The following is a 14402-nucleotide window of genomic DNA, read 5'->3' on the forward strand; positions in this document are numbered from 1 at the left end:
GGGCCAAAAGAGCAAAGCATCATGAGGGGTAAACAAGGCATCATGAACAAATTTCATTTTAGTCAAAATTCATCAGGACTTTAGCAGAGGCTTCCTTCTGAAGACTGTGGCTGGGCACTGCCAGTAAGTCCCAGGAAACTCCAGGCTTCATGTTCATTTCCTGTTTCTAAGAAGGCTATTCTTGAAAGTTGTGGTGGCAAATGGATTCCAATTCTAGTCAAGAATCCCGTGTTTTCTCTGTCACTAAAGGTCAGCCAACCAAACCTTCCAGTAGGTTGAATGCAGGGTTTAGCGCTGTGCCCAGTATACAGTTGGTACTCAACATATGTAAGTGAGCAAATGGTTGGTTGAGTCGCATGTCAGAACTCCAGACATGCACATTCTTGCCACAAGACGGTAAATAAAGAGGGCTGGATCTCGGACTCTGATGGAAAAACAAATGGTTCGATCCCTTAAAGGAAATACACTTTCACTGCCCTTTATGAAGAAACGTTTTGCCCTATGTCCGGGGTGGGGCAAAATCCTTAATGAGGAACTTAATGTGTTACACGGACACGGAGATGCTAACTGCATCCTTCTTGCTGTAGTCTGAATGTTTGTGTCTCCCCCAAATCCATGTATTGAGACCCTACTGCCCACAGTGATGGTATTAGGAGGTCATACCCCTGGGAGGTGACGAGGTGGTGAGGGCGGGGCCTCATGAATGGGATTAGTGCTCTTATAAAGGAGATCCCAGAGAACTCTCTTGCCCTTCTTGCCCTGTGAAGACAAAGTGAGCAATAGAGAGCTGGAACAAAACCCTTACTTCACTATGCTGGCACCCTGATTTCAGACTTTGGGGCTCTGGAACTGTGAACAATAGACTTCTATTGTTATTATAAGCTAGCCTGTCTGTGGGATTTTGTTGTGGCAGCCTGAATGGGCTCAGACACTACTCCACAACTAGAATTTCCCCAAAGGTCTCATCCTATTGGGGAAAGTGATGAGTATTGCCAGTTATCTGTACATAATTCACAGCCATGACTGAGGTGTGTGGACATTAATACACCTTCTTGTCATCTTAAAAAGTTTTTAACTTCTCATCATCGTCCATAGAATTACCTCTGATTTTCTCATCTGTATTTCTTCTCACTGAACTGTAATGGGCTGCACAAACATAACTTCTACAGTAATAGAGGGAGATGGGTGACAGAATCCCCAAAAAAGAGTGAAGGGGACACATTAATGAGGACACTTGTCTGGGCCACTAAGAGGCCTTTAGGCCTCACTCTGAAGAATAAAACAGTTTACTGAATTGACAGCTTGTCCTTTACTTTAGGAAATTATTGTGAAACTTCTTAAAGTGTATTAGATGTTGCTTTATAGAACCGGATGCCAAGTGGTGAGAATTAAATGGTACAACTTTTTCTAAGGATCCATGCAGATGAAAATGCTGAGACCACTGGACAGAGACATCACAAGAAAGAACTTTATTTCTCACAATTGGGTTAACACTGCTTCCCAGATACGGGCTTCCACCTGCATTGGGGTGAGCGGGCGGGATCAGTTTTTGTTTGAATGCAGATGTGCCAGACAGTGTGATCTACAGACAAGCAGAAACAAATCCAAGTGTGTTTGGGGGGGTGGAGGAGGGGACCAGGAGGATGATGGCATCGCAGTCCTGTTTGCTCTGAGGCACCTGCCAGCAATCCCAACACTGATAAGGCACATTTATTGATTTATCTGTGTTTGTTAAAACACAGCTCTTTGGGCCTCGGGGAGAACAGCCAGTTTTATTAAAGTAGGACCATGCAGCTAAAACCCTGTCGGGGATGGGGTGGGACTGGGGTGGGGGGGCACGGAGACCAAAAGGGAGGTACTGGCTACTGAGTGGTTGAGAACACAAGAACCACTGTTGGATGACTGTCCTTAGGCCCAAGCAGCGGTGAGAGGGCATTTTAGTTCCTGTTAAGCGTGTAATCCAGATGGTGCTTCAAAGGAGGACCCCGGTCATAATTATAAGGAGAGGTCAAGAGGGTACAGGGTCTTCCAATAACATTCACAACAAGAATGAATTAATTGGGTCACATACCGAACAAGTAGATGCAATTAGAAATAAAGAAGTCTCCTAATAATTCTTTCAAGCATTAGTCACACACTTGAGAAGTTGAAGCATCATCAGAAGTCCAATTCCCTTTGTGGGCCTTAGGAAACTCCTAGAACTGTGAGTACGTACTGCAGCCCAGCAGGGAGAACAGCCCCGGGCCTCTGGAAGCGGCTGGGCAGCTGCGGGCACCAGCAGCTGCCATCGGGGCGCAGGCGAGGGAGCCCAGGGGCTCCGAGGGGGCGGGGCGGCGTGAGAAAGCGCAGAGTCCGTTTGGAGTCCGCAGCGAGCCAGTCGCCGGAAGCTGTCCGTGTGGCTCCAAGGTTGGTACCCAGCAGGGCAGGCGCCCAGGCGTCCGCGCGCCTTTCTGCAGCCGCACAGGCCCAGCTTCCCCGAGAGCCGCCCACCGCGCCGCAGGCACCCAGCGGCACCTGCCGCCTCTCCTTCTGGGTGATCTCCGGGGCTCACAAGTCCTTTATGACGCCGGGGCGCCTGCCTTCGGCTCAGGTCTGATCCCGGGGTCCCAGGATGGAGTCTCCCATGGGGCTCCCTGCTCAGCGGGGGGCCTGCTTCTCCATCCGCCTCTGCCCCTTCCCCTGTTCTCGCCAGTTCGCTCTCAGATGAATAATAAAAGATTTTATTTTATCATGAGAGACACACAGAGAGAGGCAGAGACACAGGCAGAGGGAGAAGCAGACTCCATGCGGGGAGCCGGATGTGGGACTCCATCCCGGGACCCCAGCATCATGCCCTGAGCCAAAGGAAGACGCTCAACCACTGGGCCACTCAGATGCCCCCCACCCCCACAAAAACTTTAATAATACTTTAATATTTAATAATACTTAAATTGTGAACTTAATGGTAAGGAAACATTTATAAAAACGGATACGTAGGCCTATACTGGTCTCTATGAATTAGCAATAGTGACTGGAACCCTACATTAGGGAGACCACTGGTGGGACAGCAGCAAGTATCCCAAGTCGTAGATGCAGACGCCCAGCCCCATCGCTGTCCTGGGCCTTGAATGAGTTGGCCTGGCTATCACTTGTGGTCACAGGCTACAGGTTTAACAAAGAGATTTCAGGTTCCAATTTGTGTGTGTAGACAACACTGTGGAGTGAAGATTGACATATTTTTAAGTAAAGTTTTTCTATTATTTGATTCTTTAAAATCTTTGGAAACGAACAAACAAATCTGAAAGATCTTTCTGTGACTGACCTGACTGCACTGCCTGAATGGAGTCCTCTTCTCTCACCAGGATTGCTAATAAAGCCTCTGGAACAGCTCCTCCCCATTCCAATAGCTCCCGTCACTGGTTTCAGAATGGTCTTTTGAAGGCACAAATCTGATGTGTCTTGTCCAGTATCCCAACGGCCCCTCCAGGCCAAGCTCCTTCCTTCACGTGCCTTCTGAAGAGTGTCAAAATCCTTGACAATCCTCCTCCACCCACCTCCCACCTTCAGCTCCCCACTTCACCCCCAACCAGCCAGATACTCAGCAGAGTGGGCTACTTGCCCTTCTGGAAAACAGACCAGTCCCTTCTAAGCCAGCAGTACTTTTGAATCAATTGTACCTGCACCAGAAACCACTCCCCATCTTAGCATTTCTTTTGCACGGCAAAGTCCTGCTCATGTTCAAGCCCTGTCCAGATTTCATCTCTTTGGTAAAGCCTTCCCAATTCTCCAGGGAGAGTTAGTCATTTCCCCTTCTCAGTCCCAAAGCACTTTTACGAGCACTTTCATTGCACCTCTTTACCTGTTATATTATTTGTTTACACACCTTCTATATTACATATGTCTTTTTCACATAAAGCAGCCAGTGAGTCCAGTATGCAGTAGTGCTCGATAAGTGCATTCTCTGGCCTCTCTTTCCTATTAGAATGTGAGTCATTGAGCAGAAGGGGTTCTACATGATTTACTTCTGTATCCTCAGCACAGTGCCTGATACATAATAAGGATGTAGTATCTATGTGTTGCGTACGTGAATGGCTGAATGAAAATCTAAGTAAGGCAGGGAATAAACACTATTCTTATTTTATAGTGGGATAGACTGAGGCCTGGAGACAGCATATGTTAAGGTTTATGGCCAATTCAGGGTGAAAACAAGGCTACTTGCCTTCTGAATAGGTGTTTTAACTCAACCCAAGAACTGTGATTTAAAGATTTTATTAGTGAAAATATCTGCAGGTCTGAGCCATACTCCAAAGGTTCTATATCCTTTCTTCCTCCCAATAACAACAAGCCAGAAGATTATTCTTTTCAAGACAAACTCTCTGGCAGATATTGTTTATCAGTTAACCACAAAGCTCCAGCACCCTATGAAGAACTCTTCACATTCATTGTCAGTAGCAACAGCGTGCAGTCACTTGTCACCTGAGCACATTTCCACCTCAATTATCTTCTATTCTGCTAAAAACAAAACCTAGTTTCTTTTAGATTAATAAGGAGTTTGCTTTATAAAACTTTTAATGCAGTGTAACATTTAACAGAAAATTCCACTTAACAGGAACTGCTTTTTTTAAAAAAAAATTTTTTTTTAATTTATTTATGATAGTCACAGAGAGAGAGAGAGAGAGAGAGAGAGGCAGAGATACAGGCAGAGGGAGAAGCAGGCTCCATGCACCGGGAGCCCGACGTGGGATTCGATCCCGGGTCTCCAGGATCGCTCCCTGGGCCAAAGGCAGGCGCCAAACTGCTGCGCCACCCAGGGATCCCCAGGAACTGCTTTTAAACTGTTCATACTCATGAATTAGTTTGGAATATAGGTATTATTTTAAAACATTTTTTTTCTTCCCTTCCTTCAGCTGGGACAGGGATTAGTTTCTGGCGCAGGTACCACTGATCCAAAACATTTTCTTCTTTATCTTTATTCCCATATCCTTAGCATTTGTTTCACTATTTTTAAGGAGCTGTGAATAAGGATTTCATTTCTTCTAGGGCAAAGTACTCATCTAGTGATGTCTTTTTGATATAGAGTCTCAGAGGATTTTGTTTTCTACGAAGCATTTTATTTTATGTTCATAGTCTTAGGCTGTGATCCCAGGATATCCATTCATTGTTTCCACAAATTCCCTTCTACTCAGTTTTATCTGATCAAATGGTTTTCTCTCTACTTTCCCACCTGTGGTTTTTGTTGTTTGGGACTTTCCCTCTTTCTTAAACAAGTTTTTGTTTTACATGAAGTAAATACATATATAGGAGCAAGTACTTTGATCCTCATAGTACAGTTGGAAAAACAGGAACCTAGTGAGAGTCTCTATCTTAGCAGCCCTACCTCAAGGTCTCAGCTCTTCCTGTTTATGATGAACTATGGCCCTTCGTTCATAATGACCAAGAGATGGTATGCCAAACTGTGCCTCTTATGACCCGGTGATCCAAGGGTACACATTTCATTTCATGCATGGGTCCTGGGAAGATGAACCCTATTAAACATTTCTCCAAAAATTTCCATGAAATAAACCCAGCTGGTTGAATCTGGGAGCGAGTCCTATCAAACTCTACTCAACAGAACATTACATCAAGTACAGGACTCAGATTTCTTCGAATCTATCTCTTTCATTTCCGTGAGGAGGAAACCAAGGCATAAATTCCAGGCCCTCTCCCACTCCAAAGCACACCACAACTTGTACAGGGTTGAATACCAAAATCAGGGTTTTCATAGTAACGAAGACTCCATCCCGCCCCAAACCTTAGTTCAAGGAGGAACCTTAAGAATCTTTCTTTTCTTTCTTTCTTTCTTTCTTTCTTTCTTTCTTTCTTTCTTTCTTTTTTCTTCTTTTTTTTTTTTTGATTTTATTTATTTATTTATGAGAGACACACACGGAGAGAGAGACAGACATAGGCAAGGGGAGAAGCAGGCTCCTTGTAGGGAGCCTGATGTGGGATTCAATCCTAAGACCCCATGATCATGACCTGAGCCGAAGGCAGATGAAGGATCTTCTCTTTGAATGTTCTCTTTTGACTTATAAGGAAACTGAGGCCTAGAGAAGTAAATTGCCCCAGGTAATCTGGCTCATGAATCTGGGAGAGCAGAGACTTCAGACCCATGGACTCACTGAAGCTCCTCCAAGCTTTGTGGGATCAATGCCAACATCTACAACAAGCAAGGAAGGGATTTTTCTTCTCCTCCTGTTCTTTGGCTCTGAGTTTAATATTCTTGGTTACAAGTGGACATGTGCAGATTTAGCAACAATTCACAGACACCAGGATTTCTTTCCGTTTTTCTTCTTGAAAGTGTCAGCCTAGAATATTTCTAGCCAGAGAGAAGTTAGAAACTATAGTATGTCAAGAGTCAGAATAAAGAAGGAATAAGAGAAAGATCCAATGGGAAAATCCTAAAAGCCAATTCCCTCTGAGATAAACTAGTTATTACTGAAGAAAATTCTTTTGTACCTTTCATTGAAACTTGGGGAGCATTTTTGGTAAAACAAACAAATACCACCACCACCCCCATCCCCACCAAGGCATACCAAAAAAAGATCAAGCAGGGCAAAGGAAAGGACTTGAGTTTGCTTCTTTTCCATCTGAACACTATTTAGCCCCCGACTAGTGAACTGGTTGGCTTTGTTGGTGCATTTTGCAGTGTGAGAAGATCTCTGTATCTCCTGCCAAAACAATCTTCTCAAAGAACCATCTCTCAACCTGACTTTGGCAAGGGAAATGCGGAGATGAGAAGGCTTTATTTGGTTCAAGCCGTAAGCAAAAGATTGGCCAAAATGTGACCTCAACGCATAAAGAAGTGTCCAGATTGACGAAATCTGCATTGGCTGCCGCATGAGGAAGAGGCTCTGGGGCTGCCTGCGTTTTCCATTATGACAGATGGTATTTTGATCATTTCTTTCTTTCATTGTCAAGCCTGGAGTTTCAAGGCCTATCTCAACTGAAATTCTGCAATCCTGTGCATTTACCATCAGAATCCCAGATAGGTGATTATCTGGCTAGATCCTGGCCCTATGGGCTCTGTCCTTTGATTTCATGGCTCTGCAGGCCTCTGCTTAAAATAAGCTGCCACCTTCTGAGGGCTGCTTATGAATTAAGGAGTCAGCTGTGGTGAAGGACTCTGGTGGGTTGGCATCTTTGCTTCAGTGCTTGCAGTTCTTCTATAGCCTTTTTTTCTTTTTAAAGGTCACTTCAACTTGGGGTAACTTGGCTGGTCCTACCAGATCTATAAGGTTCCCTAGGATCACCTCTCTGCAGGTCTTGGTGTAACCAAATCCCCTTTGAGGACCATTTCAAACACTCTTCCAAAGCATGGGAATTTTTTGCAGGTCAAGATGTCAATTCAACGAACAGCTAAGATAGCAGAATTTAGTGATAGTTTTGGCCAATCTGTGCCCAATTAAAAACATTGGGTGGCGATTCTTAGGCATAAGAGTTCACAGGCTTGATCTTCTTTAGGCTCATTTCAAACTTTACTTCTTAACTAACTTGGAAGAATCCATGCACAGGTCCTGGGAAGATGAAACCCATCAGGCATTCCTCCAAAAATTTCCATGAAATAAACCCTGGCTGGTAGAATTTGGGAGCGAGTTCTATCCAACTCTACTCAACAGAACATTGGATCAAGTAAAGGATGCAGATTCCTTCGAATCCAAATCTTGTATTTCAATGAGGAAGAAACCAATAACAGAGCACTGAATAACACCAAATTCCAGGCCCTCTCCCACCCCAGGGCACCCCACAACCTGGACCAGCATCAAGGTTGAGTACCAGAATCAAGTTATGAAGGCTTTATTCTGCCCCAAACCTTAGGTCAGGGAAGAACCTTAAGGATCCTCTTCTTCAAAGTTCTCTTCTTACATTTAAGGAAACTAAGCCCAGAGTACTTAAGCAATTGTCTCTAGGTTTCATTCAGGCTCCTTTCAGCCTTGAAAAATCAGTGCCAAAGTCTACAACCAAGAATGGTTTGTGAAACTGGTTCTTGATAAACATCCTGGGATCAACTCAGAAAAGTTAGATGACATTTTTTGCTTAGTGCTGGGCAACAGTTAGCCTCAATGGAATCCTTAGATTTGTAATCTCTTAAGCTGGTAAAGATTCATAGATGCTTCCTGCATCTGTGTTTGTTTGTTTGTTTAGGTCATTTTAAGTCAATAGAAGAAAACTGAACTTCAATGCCTCTGGTAATCAAAAATGGCTAGGACTTGGTATGCCTAATTCCAGGGAGGCTGATCACATAGAATTGAATTCTTTAGCGAACTTCTCTAAGCATCCAAACATGGAGCTTCACTGCCAGCCTCTGTCATCTAACTTAACCTTAAAAAAAAATCCATTGGGATTTCAGATGTTGCTTCTGTATTTTCCCCTTACTTGTATTTCCAAGCTCAGTGAGTCCTCAATACATGCTTACGGAATAAATGAGTCATATCACCAAGATCATGACTATTGAACTAAATGGCAACCTGATTCTGCATTGCAGCATGAAAGCCAACGGAGAGTATTGATTTAGGAGTCACATCTAATGGACTTTGGTTATTATCTTGCCAAATCATAGATCAGTGACCATCTCTCTTCCTAACGATGACTGGAGGATGTAAAGTCTCAGCAGATGTCCTCAGAATGTCTCAATGTTGAGGATATTTATAAATCTTTGTTAGAAAACCATCAGGCTTGGGAGCTGTGTCCTTCTTGTGGCTTTGTAGCAGACAATGCTGATTGCTTACATAATATCTGAGATACAACCGTTTTTTTTGTTTTTTTTTTTTAAGGGTGGTATGTGCCCAGTAAACATGCTCTTCCTTTCCCAGCCTCCACTGCAGTTAGAGGCTAGCCATGAAACATAGTTCGGGCCAATGAGATACAGGTGGGAGTTCCTAGGGTGAGTCTCTCGGACATTCCCCCAACTCCCGGAAAAAATGACAATCTTGTCACCCTGGGCTGTTCTTCCTCAGATATCTGGAGGTAGAGCAGCCCTCTTTCAACCATGAAGATAAAGCCATCTAATAAGGGTGGTAGAGCAGAAAATTAGGAGCTTGGGTGCTCAGACAACTACACCAGCCCTATCCTGTCTATTTCTGAATTCCTTATTGTGTGAAAAAAAACAGACCCCCACTTGGTTAAGTCACTGTGGTTAAGCTATAATTGTAACAGATAAAGGTAAAACTGTATAACTAGTTTCACCCCATTTTGAAAGTTTATCTCCGTTATGCAAAACAGTATTAGAGTTTGTTAAAAGTATATCAAGGAGATAATGCATAATTAACACAATAGCTTATGTTTACGGAGGGCTTACCATTGTGTGAGCCACTGTACTATGCAGTTTACACATATTATATATTGAGCCTTATAACAGCACTATGCATTACTGATATTACCATTCTCAGTTTGCAAAAAAAAATTTAAAAAAAGGGAGTAGCAGGCTTAGGCGCGTTGAACAATGAATTCAAGGTCACCTAGCTAGTAAGTGACAGCCTACCACAAATCCAAGTCTATCTGACACCAAGGCCCATATCCTTGACCATTCATTACGTTATACACTATTCTTTACTGTAAGATCAAAGAAGAAAATGCAGGCCTTTTGGTTTATTTTACCAGGGACAAATCTGTCACAGTCTTGATTTGTTCTACATTAAGTTTTTCTGTATTCACCAACCATAAAGAATAAGCATCTATGATCACAGATCACATAAATTTAAAGGGGGCTTTACTGGGGCAACCCAAACACTTCCTCCAGGACCTAAATGGACAGAGTGGTGGCTTCAGAGCTTCCTCCTCATTTCTCTTGCCCATTTCTTCCGGCTTTTTCCCAGCTCTTGACTGCTGGTGGCTTGCTACATATCAAAACTCTGACCACCAATTATGTAAATTTTAATTACCAAGTTCCCTTCAGGTCACCTTTCACTTGCCCCAGAATGAGGCCCTATAATGACTGATCTTACAACTTGTCCCAGGGAAGGGAAAAAAACAGCCATTCAAGTGTGGAGCTACCCCACCGAGTAGTAAGTGATGGCAAATCTTTAAATCTGAAAGAGTTTCCTTCTACGAATTATTAGAAAGTATGGGCACACATGAGAACATCTTGGGGAAAAAAAGCATTGCCATTGTTTGGGCAAATAGAATTCCCTCTTTTCTTGTTTAGTGTTGAACTAGGTGCTCAATCCTCAATACGTATTTATTGAATAGATGAGGGAATGAATAAACTTAAGAAAAATAGCAGAGTACGATAAAATATGAAAATTCAGAATTTGGGCAGCCTTGATGGTCCAGCGGTTTGGCGCTGCCTTCAGCCCAGGGTATGATCCTGGAGGCCCAGGATCGAGTCCCACGTCAGGCTCCCTGCATGGAGCCTGCTTCTCCCTCTGCCTGTGTCTATGCCTCTCTCTCTGTCATGAATAAATAAATAAAATATTAAAAAAAAAGAAAATTCAGAATTTCAAAAATATCTCCTAAGGTACGAAGATTTTTAAAGTCCACTTACTCCTAAAATTGTATGATGCACTATGCATCACACCTCTAGAGTACTTTAAAAATATTTAGTATGTTTCTTTTAAAATTCAAGTCACAGCTGTTTCCAAATATTATTCAAGTAAGCCTCTAAGGGATTCTGAACTTCTCTTCACTAAGATTGGAATCCACTGGTATTCTCAATTATTCTAGTCCTCTTTTCTTACGGACAAGCTTTGATCATATCATCCATTCCTTTAAAGATTTCTAAATTTCCTTAAAGCCCTTATCAGCTCCCAGACACTGTAATATTCTTGTGTGACTACATCCAGTTTCAAATTTTCAGTCTTCTTCTCTCTCTGCTAATCTATTGAATTCTGTATTAGTAGAAAATATAACTCTTCTATTTTGCCTTTCTCTTGACCTTGGGCTTTAGCACATTATAAAATTTGTGTTGGTTGATGCCAGCTTTGACATTTTAAGGCAATACAATACTCATCACAAATATTTTTCTACTTGACCCAGAAATAACTATCTATTTGATTAAACAGAGTTGTGTGTTTTCATATAGTGGAGACTTCTGTTTGTTGGTTTATTTAATGATTTTTTCCCCAGGTAGGGATCACAGACAGGATCGGGAAATACCTTGTTAGCTAAGAAAGAAGGGAAAGAATTGTTAGCATTTTCCTATGAAAATATGCCATAGTGATTGGCAGCACTGGTAATTTGTTACCAAGAATAATAAGTAACACAGTTGGTAAATATTTCTAAAAGAAATATAACAGACTGTCTCCTTACAAATATCATTGTCAATAGTTTGAATATCTATGGCTAAAATTTACTTAGCACTTATTTTGTTCTTGGCATTGTATTAAGGCTAAGTCCTTTACTTACATTATTTCATTTAAACTTCAAATAATGAGATTGGCCTCATTATTATCCTCATTTTATAGATGAGAGAAATCAAAGCTCAGAACAATTAAGGAATTGGCCTGTTCTCACACAGCTGCTTAGAGGTAGAGCAGGATCTGAACCCAGGATGCTTAATCTAGAAGAGTGTGTACTCTATGCCTCCCTTATATGGCACTAACCATCTAGGTGTGTCCATGGGGTGTGTCACTCCTTTAGTCTCTATATCAAAGTAGAAAAAGGCTGACAGCTGCTGGCTTTGAGATTTTCATAGGCTAATGACCTTGATTTGGACCAATCCTATGGGGGCCATGGTCACCTGTTTAATTCTTCTCTTTCCCAGGTGGTAAGTGTCACTGTATTCTATGGTCTCAGATGAAAATACAGCCTTATCAGCTGCCTTGAGCACAAATGTCCCTGTTGTGGAAGGTTTAATGTAAACATTAATAATATGTTTACATTAAACATATTATATAATATTAATAATATTAAACATAATAATATCTGTTTATTCCAAACAGATATCCTATTGACAAGGGGTCTGAAGAATTGAACTTGTATTTGAAAGTTACAGCACTACCATTATCAACATAAATAAATGGAAAATCTAATTATATTAATGAAAATATCTTCTATTTAATGATTTCAGGATTGAAAGAATGAAAAATAGATTTTTTGCTCATAAACCCGACATGTAAATATCTAATAGCCTGAAAATATTAAGAAACAGATAATACTCGAATATACAACTCCAAAGTAGTTCAGCCAAAGGAGAAACCTTAAAAAAAAAAAAAAAAAAAAAAGGAATCTTCCATTTCAATTTGAAAATTGAAGAGGAAATAAAATAACTTAAATACAAAAATATCAATGTAATATTTCAGCTATAACTCAAACTGTTAAAAAAAATCAAATAATAGATTTGGAAAAACAGAGGCACTACTTTCCACCATACTGAAAAAGCAATATATTCTTGTTATGTGTCCTGTATTACTGCAGATGCTATGTATGTGCTTTACTTATGTATTCTGACTTGGTCGTCTTTGAAAGCATCTCTACTTATCTTTTGTCTTTACACAGATCTTGAATATAGTAAACAACAAATATTTGTTGATTTGATTAAAATTTCACTAATTATAGAAAAGGAGAGAACATATGCATCGATGCATGATATATGTAAATTAATATAAATTACGTGCAAATAGACAAAACTGAGAAGTCCTACTCTTTGGGGTGCTACTTCCTACCCCATAACAGAAAGCCACTACCTCTAACTTTGATGATGAAAGTTCAACATCGGTTGGAGACTTCATCTCAGCAGAGTCTTTGCCTCACCTCCTGTAAACTAGGGAGAACTAGAAAGAAGGTACATTATTACTTCTAGTTTCTAGAGAGCCTGAGGTGCAGGTCAACTAATTGCTTAAAGTCATACCGTAAAATCCTGACTGGCAGTGAACCAGTCTTAGCTTAGTAACGTCTTCACCTTATCCCTCCTGCTTCCCTACATGCTGAAGTTCAGGTTCTTAATCACACCACATACCAAAGGCTTTGCATAACTAATCATTCTTCAAACTGTATTATAGAACATATACTATAGTGGAGAACAGATGTCACCATGAGAATCTTATTTTCTGCTATTTCCCAATTTTGGCATGTGCACATTTGTAACCTTAACGTTGCATCAACAAAGATTTTTACATTTAATATTAATATGGGGACTCACAAATGCTCCTCGAATTGGAATGCTGCCACATTCTGATTAACAGCATATGGCTCTTTTTTTCAACGTATGAATTTGCCTCAAGGTCCCGTTGATGTGTTCAGAGCTGAAAATGTGGTCACATTCTAATCTTACAAGAGATAATGTCAGGTGAAACTCCTAGAGATATCTACATTTCTCATATAAAAAGCACACACATACCTGATACGGTAAAGGCCAATGGAAAAGCTCTTTACTTATCAAGACCAAATCCACAGAGCTATTTCTACTGCTCAAGAGACCAATAACATCCTCAGCAGGACAGAGCACTGAATAACACCAAATCCCAGATACTTGTTTGGGAGGTAATCCTGGGTAAAAAGTGAGTTTCCAAAGGGAAGGTTTTCAAACAGACAGGCACACCTATTCTTTTTTATTATTTATTTTATTTTATTATTTTATTTTTTTATTTATGATAGTCATCACACACACAGAGAGAGAGAGGCAGAGACATAGGTAGAGGGAGAAGCAGGTTCCATGCACCGGGAGCCTGACGTGGGATTCGATCCCGGGTCTCCAGGATCGCGCCCTGGGCCAAAGGCAGGCGCCAAACTGCTGCGCCACCCAGGGATCCCCACACCTATTCTTCTGAAGTGAAGGCTTAACCAAAATGGCAAACCATGATACCTAGACTAGGTCTGTTAACCATGCACGGGCCAGATGACACCAGTCACCATCAGCTGCTTATGCAGAGTGACCTCGTCTGCTGCTGCTTCCCTCATTGCATTTCTTACAGATAATATTACCACATTACTAAGGCACCATGATAATCATAAATGTGCTTTTTTAACCCATTTTTGTCCTAAGGGACAGAATGTGGAAGTGCTGAATCACGGTTTTATTAGGTTCTTTTATGTGGGGCAATGGGCATGTATAAAAGAAGAGAAGTGGCTGTCATTTTTCTGAAATTCTTTGCTGTACCTGTTCAGCTAGAGTAGGGTGTCTTATACCAGTCTTCAACTAAGGCTTCCATTTTCCTTTCAATATGGAGCCAGTCAACTAATATATAAAAATATATAATAGAGAGTTGGTTGTTGATTTTGGGCACCCATATATTTGGCCGAGTAATTAAATAATCATGTCTCTATATGGAGATAAAATGATCTACTGAATACAATAATATTCTTCAGCGTGACTCCACTGAACCACTTCTTTGGGCCTCGATGTGCATCCTATCAATAGGATGCTAACATCCTCTATCTCTAGTTAAATGGGGAAGGATATAACCATTTGATTCCACAGGGTAGAAGAACTTGCTTGCCATTTGCAACCA

The 14402-nt window shown here is 41.4% G+C and overlaps 1 protein-coding gene, 1 long non-coding RNA gene and 1 other non-coding gene across 10 annotated transcripts in view; 1 reads left to right on the forward strand and 2 right to left on the reverse strand.

Annotated features, from left to right (window-relative positions):
- Positions 1-14402, forward strand: part of LOC112654370 (uncharacterized) — a 100216-nt gene that overhangs the window by 64466 nt on the left and 21348 nt on the right. The gene's annotated exons all lie outside the window — the stretch shown is intronic.
- Positions 1-14402, reverse strand: part of ZNF827 (zinc finger protein 827) — a 166937-nt gene that overhangs the window by 17570 nt on the left and 134965 nt on the right. The gene's annotated exons all lie outside the window — the stretch shown is intronic.
- LOC125752532 (uncharacterized) lies at positions 69-12070 on the reverse strand. The gene is made up of 2 exons (XR_007402306.1): positions 2072-12070; positions 69-1582 (listed from the first exon to the last, which is right to left on the reverse strand). It is a non-coding gene; the product is annotated as an uncharacterized LOC125752532 (long non-coding RNA).

The sequence above is a fragment of the Canis lupus genome, chromosome 15 (assembly GCF_003254725.2).
Source record: "Canis lupus dingo isolate Sandy chromosome 15, ASM325472v2, whole genome shotgun sequence".
Classification (NCBI taxonomy): Eukaryota; Metazoa; Chordata; class Mammalia; order Carnivora; family Canidae; genus Canis; species Canis lupus.